This window comes from Pipistrellus kuhlii, unplaced genomic scaffold (genome assembly GCF_014108245.1).
Source record: "Pipistrellus kuhlii isolate mPipKuh1 unplaced genomic scaffold, mPipKuh1.p scaffold_m20_p_3, whole genome shotgun sequence".
Taxonomy (NCBI): Eukaryota; Metazoa; Chordata; class Mammalia; order Chiroptera; family Vespertilionidae; genus Pipistrellus; species Pipistrellus kuhlii.
The window spans coordinates 102,119,392-102,133,760 of NW_023425529.1; the positions used below are offsets into that span (position 1 = coordinate 102,119,392).

The window sequence follows — 14,369 nt, forward strand, 5'->3', positions numbered from 1 at the left end:
TCTGTAATAATCTCAACAATAAAGATTAATTTTTAAAAAGTAGAAGAAAAGCAAGACACTGGACATGTGAACAAGCAGGATTTCTATCTAATAAAAGGCTAATATGCAAATTGGCCCCTCGACTGGGAGTTCGACCAGGAACGGGGCTGGCCAGCCAACCATCTATGGCCCCTTTCCCCAGCTGGCCCAGCCTGATCACCCTCACCCTGATCAGGGCAGGCCAGCCAGAACCCTGTGCACAAATTGGTTCACCAGGCCTCTAGTAGACCATTATAAACAGAGAAATAACATGTGCAAAGACAAAGGATCTAACACAGCAGGGAGCTTGAAGCAGTTCAGTGTTTTTTGTGGAGTGTAGAGAATGCTTGAGGAAATAAAAAATGCTGGCATGACAGGTAGGTACGATGCTAATGACAACGTATTTACTGTATTTGGATTACAGAAGCAGGAAAGAACCACTGAGTAGTTGTGTAAGTCAGGAAATGACACATTCAAATTTGTAATTAGAAATATCACTGTTAACAATTATGAGAACCTAAAAGGTAATGCAATTGGAAGCAGAGACCTGTCAGAAGACAATTGCAGGACAAGCAGATCATGATTACTATTAGTAACAATGGCACATAGATAGAAGAAAAAATTTAAGAATCCCCCAGACAGGAAAATGGGAAAAAATTAAGGTCAGAGAGTTCACAGGAAAAATAAAAAAAGGCTCCTAAACATATGAAAAGATGCTCAGTTTCACTCATAAGAGAAATGCAAATTAAAACTACACTGACTGAGATAACATTTTTCACCTATTATATTGACAAAAATCTAAAAAAAGTATCTAAAAAAAAGTATGTTGGCAAGGCTATAGGAGAAACAAATATCTCTATAATAAAGAGCCAGGCTGTAACATTGTTACGATCAAAGCTCAACCAGACCGGAAGTCAGTGTTGGGTTCCCCTGGCAAGCCAGCACTGACTACTTCTGCTATAGGCATGGTGCCCCAGCACTGACTGCTGAGGGGGCTGCGAATAAGGGGGAGAGAGAGAAGCAGGGACTGACCCATTGCTTCTGTGGCAGCTTTTGACCAGCACTCTCTCTTTCTCTCCCAGTCTGGCCAATAGCCACGCCTCCATTTCTCTTCAGGACTCCACCAAGGCTGCTGATCAGCCCTGCCTTTCTGATCAGACCCTGTTGATAGGCCCAAACACGCTGATTGGCATAGAAACTGACCAATCAGAACCAAATCTGGGGGGCTTAGAGGTGTTTCGGTCCAGGGAGAGCAACTGATCCTGAGGCTGGCTCCAGCAATGGCCTCCGCAAATCTACAGAAAATGCTCATTAGTGACAGCCTGGACCCTTGCTGCTATAAGATCCTGCAAGACAGAGGGCTGCAGGTGGTGGAGAAGCAGAATCTGAACAAAGGAGCTGATAGCTGAGTTGCAAGACTGCAAAGGCCTTATCTTCCGCTCTGTCACCAAGGTGACCTCGGATGTCATTAACACAGCAGAGAAGCTCCAGGTATTAGGCAGGGCCGGCACCTGCTTGGACAATGTGGATCTGGAGGCCGCCATGAGGAAAGGCATCCTGGTCATGAACACTCCCAATGGGAACAGTCTCAGTGCTGCGGAGCTCACCTGTGGGATGATGATGTGTCTGGCCAGGCAGATTCCCCAGGCGACGGCTTCGATGGAGGATTGCAAATGGAATCGAAAGAAGTTCATGGGAACTGAGTTGAATGGAAAGACCCTGGGAATGCTTGGCCTGGGGAGGATCAGGTAGCTGTTTGGATGCAGTCCTTCGGGATGAAGACTGTAGGGCAGGTGTCAGCAACCTGCGGCTCCAGAGCCGCATGCAACTCTTTTTGTTAAGTGAAAAAATCCTTTTTCTGCACGATCCGGTATATATCAAGGTAAAAAACAATATATGCAGTGTTATATTTGTTTTAAATGTCGCAATGGTTTTGTGGTTCCCAGGTTTTTTTTTCCTTCAAAAACAGGTCCAAGTGGCTCTTTGTGTCTTAAAGTAGGGGTGTCGAACTCAATCAGAGAAGGGGCCAAAATCTAAAATCCAGCCTAAATCGCGGGCCGAATGGTTTACTGAACAGTCATAAACTGTCATTGTGATGGAAATGCAGCGGAGTGCAGTGATGACAGCGCGGTGCGGGCCACATTGCAAGGCCTGGCGGGACGGATTTGGCCCGAGGGCCTTGTGTTTGACACATGTGTCTTAAAGGTTGCCGACCCCTGCTAGGGTATGACCCCATCATCTCACCAGAGGTCTCGGCCTCCTTCTGTGTTCAGCAGCTGCCCCTGGAGGAGATCTGGCCCCTCTGTGACTTCATCACTGTGCACACCCCTCTCCTTCTCTCCATGACAGGCTTGCTAAATGACAGCACCTTCGCCCTGTGAAGAAGGGCATGCGCACAGTGAACTGCGCCCGCAGAGGAATTGTGGACGAGGACGCCCTGCTCCTGGCCCTGCAGTCAGGGCAGTGCGTGGACACAGCGCTAGACATGTTCACGGAGGAGCTGCCTTGGGACCATGCCTCGGTGGACGACGAGAATGCCAGCAGCTGCCCCCACCTGGGCACAAGCAGCAAGAGGCCCAGATCCGCTGCGGGAAGGAAATCGGGGAAGAGATTGCTGTCCAGTTTGTGGACATGGTGAAGAGGAGAGCCCTCGCAGGGGTCATGAATGCCCAGGCCTTTACCAGCGCCTTCTCTCCACACACCAGACCTTGGATCAGTCTGGCAGCTCTGGGGACTGATGCAAGCCTGGGCAGGGTCCCCCAAAGGGACCATCCGGGCCCGTAACACAGGACTTATCCCTGAAGAATGCTGGGAACTGCCTAAACCCTGCAGTCATTGTCGGCCTCCTCAAAGACCTTCTAATCATGTAGATGTGAACCTGGTGAAGGCCAAGCTACAGGTAAAGGAGGCAAGCCTGAATGTAACCACCTCCCATAACCCCCCTGTGCAGGAGAGCAAGGATGCAGGAAAGGCCTCCTGAGTGTGGCCGTGCCAGGTGCCCCTTACCAGGCTGTGGGCTTTGTCCAGGGAACCACATCTGTGCTGCAGGCACTCAACAGAGCTGCCTTCAGACCAGAAGTGCCTCTCTGCAGGAGTCTGCCCCTGCTCCTGTTCTGGGCTCAGCCCTCCAACCTGCCATGCTGCCTACCATGAGTGGGATTCCTGGCAGAGGCAGGCGTGTAGCTGCTGTCCTTCCAGACCTCGGTGGTGTCCGATGGGGAGACCTGGCATGTGATGGGCATCTCCTCCCTGCTGTCCATCTTGGAAGCCTCGAAGTAGCATGTGACCGAAGCCTCTCAGTTTCATTTCTGACCTTGGGGCTCACCAGGACCAGCTTTGGGGGCTTTGTGATCAACATTGACAGGTCACATTCCCGGGGCTGACACCACTTATGTGGTCTGACCCCTGTAATAACCACTTACTAAGCAGCCCACCACCCCTCCCCACCCCAAAAAAAAGAACCAAATCTGGGTCAACTGTAAGGAGCCAATGGCTGCCTAGGAGGCAGAGCTTTTGACGCTGACATAGAAACCAACCAATCAGAAACAAATTGGCCAGCTGAGGAGGGCAGTTGGGGGCAAGATCAGGCAGGCAGAGGCAGTTGGGGGCCATCAGGCAGGTGAGTAGTTAGGAGCCAGCGGTCCCAGACTGTGAGGGATGTTCCCCAAGGGGTCCCCAATTGCAGAGGGTGCAGGCTACCCCCCTCCATGTATGAATTTCATGCACCAGGCCACTAGTTCTCTTGTATTACAAATGCAACCTTTATGAAGGGCAATTTAACAGAATCTTACAGTATCTACCAAAATTCTATCCGTTATTCCTTGACTCACCAATTCCACTTTCAGGAATTTATCCTATAGTCACACCTCTGTATGTACAAAATGATACTGTTTCCCCAAAAATAAGATAGTGTCTTATATTAATTTTTTCTCCCAAAGTTGCACTAGGTCTTATTTTCAGGGGATGTCTTATCTTTCCATTTTCAGAGGATGTCTTATTTTCAGGGAAACATGGTATATGTACAAGGTCACTAATAAAGCATTTTTATAAAGGTAAAAACTAGAAACAACCTATCAGTCAATGAACTTGTTAAATTATGGTACATAAATAAAAATGAACACTGCAGCTGTTGAGATACATACTACCACTTTATACATCAATATGAAAAAAATCTCAAATACATTGTTAAGTGAAAAAAATAAAGGACAAAATGGTTCAAGTTTTCAGAATTAGTGTAAAACGTGTGTGTGCAGGGATAGAGGGAAGCAAGATAGACTGAACACATTTGTGTATGGTTGTATTTTTTAAATCCCCAGGAAAGAAATCAATAACATCAGTAAATTACTGCGAACTAAGTAGATGTAGACTTTTTATTGTATTTCTTGTTTTAGCTTTTTTGCTTTTGAAGTACTGTACATAGAGTATAAAAGAATAAAACTTTGGAAATGCTGTAATATTCAACAGAATTTGGTAAATTATGTGACGTGAGAAGTACAAGAGATGAAGAGGTCCAGGTGACTTCTAGGTTTCTGACTTGGTAACAAATCTAGTCATCCTCTACAACTAAAAAGAAAAGAACATAAAAAATATGTGTTATTAACCAAAGCATGATGTTAAACAGTAGAGGAAGACAGTTCAGTTTTTAGACATGTTGTACTGGAGGTATTGTGTCCAACAATATATTAGAAAAAGAAAATTTGGAGAGAGGTGAGATATCCAGTTGTTAGTAGAAGCCTAGAAGAGGAAAACACTTATCTGAGCCTCATTTATCTAGGAATCATTTATTCTATGAACCCAATTATCCCAGAGAATAAACTAAAAAGGCAACTAACTCAAAATGACAGCATGAGGCCACATATTCATATCCTTTTCTCACAGATATCAGGCTCTCACTGAAAGCTTATTTAATACATTTAAATAATTCCCCAAATTCACAACAAATTAGAAATATCAAAAAAGGGTGTGGGTACAAGCTATCGAGGCAATCATTTGATAGCAGCACGAAGCAGTAAAAACATGATGATGATATTACCAATACCTCAAACAGCATACTTCAGAGAAGCTAAAGTCTCATATTTTATTTTCTAACATTTGGTCAAAATGATCCCTCATTCAATAAGTTTTTCATGATTCTTGCACTCTTAGCCCAACATCATCATTCAGTATCCTTTTATCAAATTTTTTATTTCAAGTATTGGTTTACACCTTCCTGAAAGCACTATATTCTGCCGTGTTTTATACTTATAACTGGTATTTTATAATACATTAGTGTCTTTCCTCCTACTTGAATTACATCTCTTAATTGAAGAAATATCATCTCTGTATCTCTGAGCACAATTTTCTTGCATAGTATATAGCATGCAAATATCCATCCACCCTTGCCTCTCTAATGAGATATGAATGAACTGCCATAAAGTCTCCCTGCCCCAAATTATAGTCGTTTATTACAAACTTGCACATTTGGCATCACGGTAAGCATTTGGCTTGGCTTATCTAATGAGATAAGGGGTGATAGGAAGTGACAGTTAATGGGCTTAGAGTTTCTTTTATGAAAGACAAAAATGTTCTACAATCAGTTTGAGGTGATAGTTGTACAAACCTATGAATGTACTAGAAAACAATATAGTATGTGATATTTATCTCAATAAATCTGTTTGTAAAAATGGGATATCTGCTATTATCCCTACTTTACAGATTAAGAAACTGAGGCTTGGCAATTAGGTAATTTACCCATGGTGACACAGCTAGCTCATAATGGGGACAGGATAAAAACCCCCACAGACTCAATTCTTAAAATAACCTATATGCTTAATGTTCTTCTGCCTTCCTTAGAATAAGACTTCACTCATCAAGCCTAAATATGCTCTACTTTATTCAAGGCTTAAATGCTAGTGACCTTCTAAATTCCAAGTGGGACTACAAAGCCTTGACTTAATTATGTTATACCATAAAGGCAGGAAAGAAGTAAAAAGCTGAAAAGAAAGGTAACAAAGAGACAGCAGAGAAGAGAAAAAAGTACTCAAGAGCTAAATTTCAACACTTGCCATTTTAAGCATAAGATTACTATTGTATGACTGCTATCATAAAGTTGGTGGACTGGCCTAATTAAGCTTAGACCAGGATTTATCAACCTTTGCACTATTAACATTTTGGGCCACATAATTTTTTGTTTTGGAGTGCTTTCCTAAACAATGTAAGATGTTTAGCAACATCCCTGGCCTCAATTCATTAGAAGCCAGTACCATCAATCCTTTCCCCACCAATTTCCTCTCATTCCCCACCCCACCCCAACTCTGACAACCAGAATGTCTCTAGCCATTGCTAAATGAACAAATAAGAACCTCTTTTTCTTTTTAATCCTCCCCCAAGGATATGTTTATTGATTTTTAAAGAGGAGAGAAGGGGAGGGAGAAAACGATTGACTGACTGGTTGCTTCCCCTGGGCTCCCTAACCTCACAAACCTGACCTCCCCAACAGATTAAACCCACAGCCTTTTGGTATATGGAACAATGCTGACTGACCCACTGGGCAAGGGCCAAGAATCTTTTTCTTAAATAACCTTAAGATAGCTTTGAAATATAAAAAATGTATATATTTGAAGTATACAACTTGATATTTTGATATATGTATACATTGTAAAAAGATCACCACAATCAAGCTAATTAATAGCATCTCTACAGTTACTCTGGGGGCAGTGACAGATAAGAGCCTTTAAACCAATCACCTCTGAAGACTACTAAGAAAAAAACTCATTTCATTTAAAAATGGAAATTAAGGAGAAAATAAACAAATGGGACTACATCAAAATAAAAACCTTCTGCACAGAAAAAAAACCACCAACAAAACAACAAGAAAGCCTACTGCATGGGAGAACATACTTGCCAATGTTACATCCGATAAGGGCCTAATCTCCAAAATTTATAGGAAACTTATACATCTTAACAAAAAGAAGATAACCCAATCAAAAATGGGCAAAGGACTTAAATAGACACCTTTCAAAAGTTGACATACAGAAGGCCAAGAGACATATATACACGTTCTAAGTCGCTCATCATTCAAGACAAGCAAATCAAAACGGCAATGAGGTACCATCTCATACCTGTCAGAATGGCTATCATGGATAAGTGCTGGCAAGGATGTGGGAAAAAAGGAACCCTCCTGCACTGCTGGTGGGAATGCAGACTGGTGTAGCCACTGTGGAAAATAGAGTTTCCTCAAAAATTTAAAAATGAAACTCCCATTTGACCCAGTAATTCCACTTCTAAGAATATATCCCAAGAAACCAGAAACACCAATCAGAAAGGACATATGCTCCCCTATGTTCATAGTAGCACAATTTTAAATAGCTAAGATTTGGAAACAACCTAAGTGCCCATCAGCTGATGAATGGATTAAAAGCTGTGGTACATCTACACAATGGAATACTATGCTGCTGTAAAGAAAAGAAAGAACTCTTACCATTTGCAACAGCATGGATAGACCTGGAGAGCATAATGCTAAGCGAAATATGCCAGTCAGAGAAAGGTAAATATCACATGATCTCACTCATTCATGGAATATATGATCATAAACTGATTAACAAAAATATATACAGAGACAAAGAAGCATCAAACAGACAGTCAAACTTCAGTGGGAAGACAAGGTAGAGGGGTAGAATGGGGTCGGGAGACAAGGGGAGGGACTAAGAGATCAACCAAAGGACTTGTATGCATGCATATAAGCATAACCAATGTAACCAATGGACACAGACACCAGGGAGGTGAGGATATGTGTCAGCGTAGCCAGGGTAGGTCAATGGGGGGGGGGGGGGGGGGGAGGAGATATATGTAATACTATATGTAATGCTTTAAACAGTAAATAAATTTTAAAAAATAAAAAGTGAAGCTGGGTGTGGGGCAGTATATAGGAATTATATAGAGACAAATCCCACATAGTGATGCTAACATCCCCAGATTTCTGTACAATTCAGTATGTACAGCCTCTGAACTCTAGCAGAGTATCAACTGATAAAGATCAGAAACTAGATGTAAAGACTGCTAGAAATAAGAACTACTCCCCCTTTGACTAGTATGAAGAAAAATAAGTTTCCCTGATAAGAAAGACTGAAATACCAAGGTCAAGACTGTCACCCTGCCAGGGAAGAGGAGCAGCAAACCAAATAACAGTATATATAAAAATGAAATAACAATTGAGGGTGGGAGAGGAGAGTGGTAAGACAGGACAAGCAGAAGACAGAGCTGATTCTATACAAAATTTGCTCTATCAAATTTACCCTTCCTGCCTTTATATATCTTCTGTTAACACCAAGCTAGGGGCTTTCAAAAACCTCATGTTGACCTTTGGGTGTTCAGAGCATTGCTCCTCCTCAAGGTGCCAAGGGCTCCAAATTCTTACTCCTCTCTAAAAGTTCCACATCATCCAGATCATTTTAGATAAGAAGAGTGGGTGTGGGAATACAAGTAAATTAAGCTACTCAACCTAAGTCTGTGCTGCAAGGACCCTCTACCCAATAAGCATAATTTTTTAAAATACATTTTATTGATTTTTTACAGAGAAGAAGAGAGAGGGATAGAGAGTTAGAAACATTGATGAGAGAGAATCATCAATCAGCTGCCTCTTGCACACCCCCTACTGGGGATGTGCCCACAACCAAGGTTACATGCCCTTGACCAGAATCGAACCCGGGACCCTTCAGTCCGCAGGCCGACGCTCTATCCACTGAGCAAAACCGGTTTCAGCCCAATAAGCATAATTTAAAAAATATGTTTAATCTCACTCATAATCAAAGAAATGCAAACCCAAAACAAGATGTAAATTTCACATATCAAACTGGCAAATAATTAATAATAAAGTCCAATACCAGCATGCATGTAAACAAGTATACTCATGAACTGCTGGTTAGTATAAAATGTTACAACCTCATTATCACTTAAAAGAAGTCAGTACAAACAAATTATGATACATCCTTATAATAAATTATTCTACTCATTTTTTAAAATTATATCAATATGAAAAGAACTCTGTGATGTTAACTAGGGAAAAACAGTAAATTGCAGTTAAAAAAGTAACCAGCAGTACGATATAATACAATTTGTATAAAATTTTTTGAAAAGTAGGCTTTCTAGAAACAGATAATAGTTACCTTTTTGTTTTTTAAATTGACTTTTTTAGTGAGAGTGAGAGGGAAACATCAATCAGCTGCCTCCTACTAGGGAGCCTGCAACCCGGCATATGCCCTGACAGGGAATCTGATGGGTGACCTACTGGTGCACTCAACACTCAACCACTGAGCCACATCAACCAGGGCTGTAGTGAGTGCCCTGAAAAGGTAAAAAGTAACTTTTATTTTTACTTTTCTGTATCATTAGAATTTATCATATACATGTATAACTTTTAACTTAAAATATATAATTATTTAATGTTCTCTATTTCCCCAACCTTAACCATCTCTTCAACCCCTACCCCTGTATCTGAAGGCTAAAATTCCTTGACAGAATTTTAAATATATATCTGAGGCTTTTCTTTAAAATCTGAACACTCACTTCTCTTAAACCTCCTCTGACATAATAGAAGAGAAAAAGAATCCCTATAATAACCACAAACTCAGTTTCTTTCAAGCCCTAACCATTTCCCCACAAAGAGATATAATGACGATAATTACAATATCCCCTCTTCTATCAGTTATACATCTAATTTTGGCCAATTTCACTCTCCCACATTAAAAAAATAATAAATAAATAAATAAAAAGCAACCCTTATAGAATTACTTAACAGCAGGTTTTTCTCATCACCTTGGTGTCAGGTGGTCAACCACTACTCTAAACTTCTTTAAGGCAGAGTCCTATTTACTGCATTAGCCCTGTACTGTACATATATGGAAACTAAATATTTGTTCATTGTAACTAAATCCGTCAGAACATTCCCTGTCAAAGGGAGAGGCAGGTGAGTGGAGTACTTAGAGGTCATGGAACTTTAAAAAGATGCCTCAAAAACATGTTCCTGCTTCAATCTTTCCCCTTGGCTGAACCAAGTATTTTAATTATTGCTTAAATTAATGTCTAATTACTAGAGCACAATAACTATTATGGATATTTTTAAATATCTCAGATTAATGGCTTTAAGATTTACTTTAAACAACTAAGTTTTACACAACTGAGTTTCCTCTTCATGATTGTCTCACTGTACATGATCACCCCTGCCAACTAAAACAATTACAGACTCAAAGCAGCATACTTATCCTTAATTTTGAACTATTTAGTGAGAAAGTGTTTTAAAACCTTTTTTTAAGTATGGAGGGAAATAGCTATAATCAGATGGTTTGTAAATGTATAGTGTGAGGAAAGACTTCTAAGATCTAAAAAGTCAGAATTGTGAACTATTAAGTTTCTTAACTAGGCTTAAATAGTAAATACATTCTCAGAGAAATTACAGGATTTATTTTTAGAAGTTTTAATATTCCAATCAGGAATACTAAACCAAAAACTTACTGAATTCGAAGTGATAAATGATTGTGTAACAAATTGTGTTTAAAAAGCTAACACACACTCATACACCACATGCATCTTGTAACAAAATAAAGTTCAATACTATCTTTTCCAAATTACTCTGGCTCATAAGTTTTACGAAAAATAAATGCCATGTCAAGTAATTTTACCCAATGAAAAAGCAAGCAGCTCCAGTAGACAGAGACATGCAAGAGGTTATCTTCTGAAAAACCTAGAGAGGAACTGAATACTGAACAGGAATCACTAAAACCAGCCTTTGAAAACAATAACCTTGAAACATTATTTCTTGATTGAATGAATGAAAAGAAAATGGGAGAAGGGAATGAAGAATAACATGCTATTTGGCAATAATTTTAAATATTACTTAAATCCTAAATAAAACAATGCAGACTATGGAGAAGCATCCAAGCTTCCAGGAAAAATAAGGGCTGCCCTGATTGCCACCACATGAATATGAGTGTGACTTGGAAAACCAATTAAATTACAATCTGAACCTAATTTCTCATGTATATGATGAGCTAGAGATCATGTTAAATTTACCTTATAGCTATCTAACACTAACAAAGGAAAACACAAATTTATTCTTTTCTAATTAAATACAGTACTTGTCATCCAAGCCAAATCACAGTGAGCACTCCTATTAGTTCTAGGAACACATGATCAATACTGCCCAGTTGGCATGGCTCAGTTTTTGAGCAACAACCTATGAACAGGAGATGACAGTTCCATTTCTGGTCTGGGCACATGCCCTGGTTGCAGTTCTATCCACAGTGTGGGGTGTGCAGGAGGCAGCCCATCAATGATTTTTTTCTCATCATTGACCCCTTTCTCTCTCCCTCCCTCTTCCTCTCCTCCTCCTCCTCCCCTCCCTCTCTTACACACACACACACATACACACACACACACACACATATTTTTAAAGTAGTACTGAGGATGCTAAAGGACAATCCTAAATTTCCAAAAGAGAGAAACAGAAAGAATACAACCTCCTAAAATATTCCCCTCTTCACAAAGTTTTAGGTGTATTCTGCCATTTCACTCTTCTGCAGCGCAAGGCCTAATATAGGCTATCACTTTATTTTAGGCTTAACAAATTATGTATTGATAAACCTAGTACTAAAATGTTACTCTTCGTGACTGTTAAAGTTACAGAGCAATTTTAAATAAACTTTAAAAATTAAAACAATTTTATCCAATAGCCAACTTAGAACTACATGTTAAAATAAGTTTAGTACAAACTGTCTCGTGACAAAAATCAGTGTAATCTCCACATTATCTCCTCTAATTCTAGGGGAAAGTCAGAGAAAAGACTTAGAAATAAAAGCTACAGGAAAAAACAAAAGCTGCTGTAAAAAAACACAAAGTTAATATAAGAAGAATCAACTTCAACAAAATAGTGAGAAAATAAAAAGAGGGGCACAAAAGTGCTTAAAAAAAAAAAGTCAGTACAACCACTGCCTTATCATTAAGTACACCCTTCAAGTAAAAAGAGGATAATTATTAAACCATAAAAAAGGCTCTCCCAAAAAATTTACTACTTCAGTAATCAGAGACTCTGACATGAATCTTACAGTGTATATTTGTAAATGTATTTCGAAGGAATAATGTTCTGACTTAAGATGTGTTTTTGAGAATAAATCAGTTTTAACATTAGAAGTCCCATGCTGAAACTCTCACCTATATACTCACCATTACACATTTTAATCAAGTTTTCTGCTAACACCAGGCGCTAAAAGGTTAACAGTTCCACAAACTGACCTGCACACTCCTCAGGAATGCTCATTTTAGTGTCTCCAAAAATGCTAACATCCCTGACATTAAGTACTGCATCTTTTCTGGCCCTTATTTTAATACCAGTTTTGTGTGTTTAACTATTTTATTTTACTTGAGTTAATCTAGAAAATGCTCTACGTTGGGACTACATCTACATGTACTAATTGAGAACAATATTACCCTTCAAGTTTTAAATAATTATGACTTATCTACAGTCAATATTACCCTTCAAGTTTTAAATAATTATAACTTATCTACAGTTTGCCTCATTTACAAACACACGGGTTTTTAGAGGTTATTGGACAGTAGAAAAGACGCCCAACTCACTCAAGACAGCCGACCACTCCTGGAAATTAAGGGCTATATCCAAAGTTTCTTAAACTATTTAATGACCAGGGTAGGTTGGTTCAGAACAGCTCTGACCATTCATCATTTTACTGTAAAAATACGAGCAAAGCGCTCACAGTAGGTTCTTCAAAACAAAACTGAGGCGTCCCCTCCCCGGCTGGCGGGGCCGGGGTCCCGCACCGCACACGACGGAGGACGCCGCGCACCGGGCGGAGCAGAAGGCGCTCATTTCCGAGCTCAGACTCAGCCATCGATCCGCCGCCGCTGCCCAGCGTGGCTTTCGGGTTTGTGCCAGAAGTCAGTAGCAGAAACAACAAACAAGGTTTTTCTCCTGAGTAACAACTTTTCAAGTGCCACCAAGATCAAAAAGTGCGAAACTGTTAACTATTTCCAATTGCACGCCATTCCCCGTGCCGCTCCAAGCCGGGGGCTTCCTGAGGAAACCTCGGACCCCGGTGTCGCCCGGGACAGACGCTGCACCAGGACCGGCTCCCCGACCACCGACCACCGGCGCCGAGACACGCGGCGAGCGGGCTCCTCGCCGCCGACCGGCCAGAAACCGCGCAAAAATGTCACCGCCGCAGCCCCTCCGCGCCCGCGGCAGATGCGGGGCGGCGGGCGGGGCGCGCCGGGCCGGGCGGCGGGCGGAGGGCGCCCGGCCCGCACGCCGCGCGGCCCGCGCTCCCGCCCCGCGGTCGGAAGGGGGAACCGCCGGCGGCACCGTCCGCCGCCCGGGAAGCGGGGCGGCCGGAGCGGGGGAGGGGCGGCCGGCCGGACCCCCGCCCGCCCGCGCGCAAGGTCACCGCCCGCGCCTTCGCCGCCGCGGGCGCCCGGCCGGGCCACGGCGGCAAGTTTAATTTCCCTCGGCGGCGGCGGCGGCGGCGGCGGCGGCGCCCGCGGCGTGGAGCGCGCCCTCGGCGGCCTCCCCACCCCCACCGCGCAGCCGGCCCACGCCCCCGGGCCGCGACCCGCCGCCGGAGCGGCAGCCCCCGAACACGGAGGCTCGCCGGACTGGGGGGCGGGCGGCGCTGAGCCCTGCCACACACAGCCGCGGTGGCGGGCGCTGAAAAACGGAGCACGGCGACCAGAAAGGAGAGACGTTTTCTTTCCGTTAACTGAATTGTTTCCTACCTCCGGATGCCCGACTGGCTGCTCCTCTCACTCCGCCGCTCTCCGGGACCCGCCGCCGCATCCAGTCGTCTCCTCCCCCCCTCCCCTTCCGCAGCCAGCCCGGCCGTTCCTCCTCCTCTCCGCTTCAAAATGGCGCCAAGCGCTCTTCGGCGGCTGCTCCAATCGAACTGCCGCGGACAGCACCCGGGGGCAGGCAGAGCGCGGAGTGGGTGCGCAGCGCCCCCTAGCGACAGGCTGGCCTGAGCACGCGCGCGCCTTCCGCCTCACCCGTGTTCGCGCGCGCGCTACTGCACTTGGCTCCGCCCCGGCGCACGCGCACGCGCACGCAGCCGCACGGTCGCGCTGCCCCTGTGGCCGGTCCCAGAACCGCCTCTGTCACCGTGTTCTCTGCCTCTGCGGCTTTCTTGCCTTTTACCAAAAACCACTTAAGTTGTTATTTATCTCTAACTTTTTGGTTAAAAGTTGTGCATTTTTAAAAAACACATTCAGTGATGATGTCTTAAGTAAGTAAGTTTGGTATTAACTGCTTAGCTCCTTCCTCACTGTTCTCAGAAGGCCGTTCGCCTGTTACGCCGTGGCGGTGACGTCACCCA

The 14,369-nt window shown here is 43.1% G+C and overlaps 1 protein-coding gene and 1 pseudogene across 8 annotated transcripts in view; one reads left to right on the forward strand and one right to left on the reverse strand.

Moving 5' to 3' along the window:
• PDS5B (PDS5 cohesin associated factor B) overlaps positions 1-13,883 on the reverse strand; it is a 213,873-nt gene extending 199,990 nt beyond the window's left edge. For all 8 annotated transcript variants that reach the window (XR_006742919.1, XM_045588607.1, XM_036456226.2 and 5 more), the window contains exon 1: positions 13,777-13,883. The gene's annotated coding sequence lies outside the window, so the exon portion shown is untranslated. The remainder of the gene's footprint in view (positions 1-13,776) is intronic.
• Positions 1,257-3,476, forward strand: LOC118729009 (annotated as a pseudogene).
• Positions 13,884-14,369: the final 486 nt, after the last annotated feature.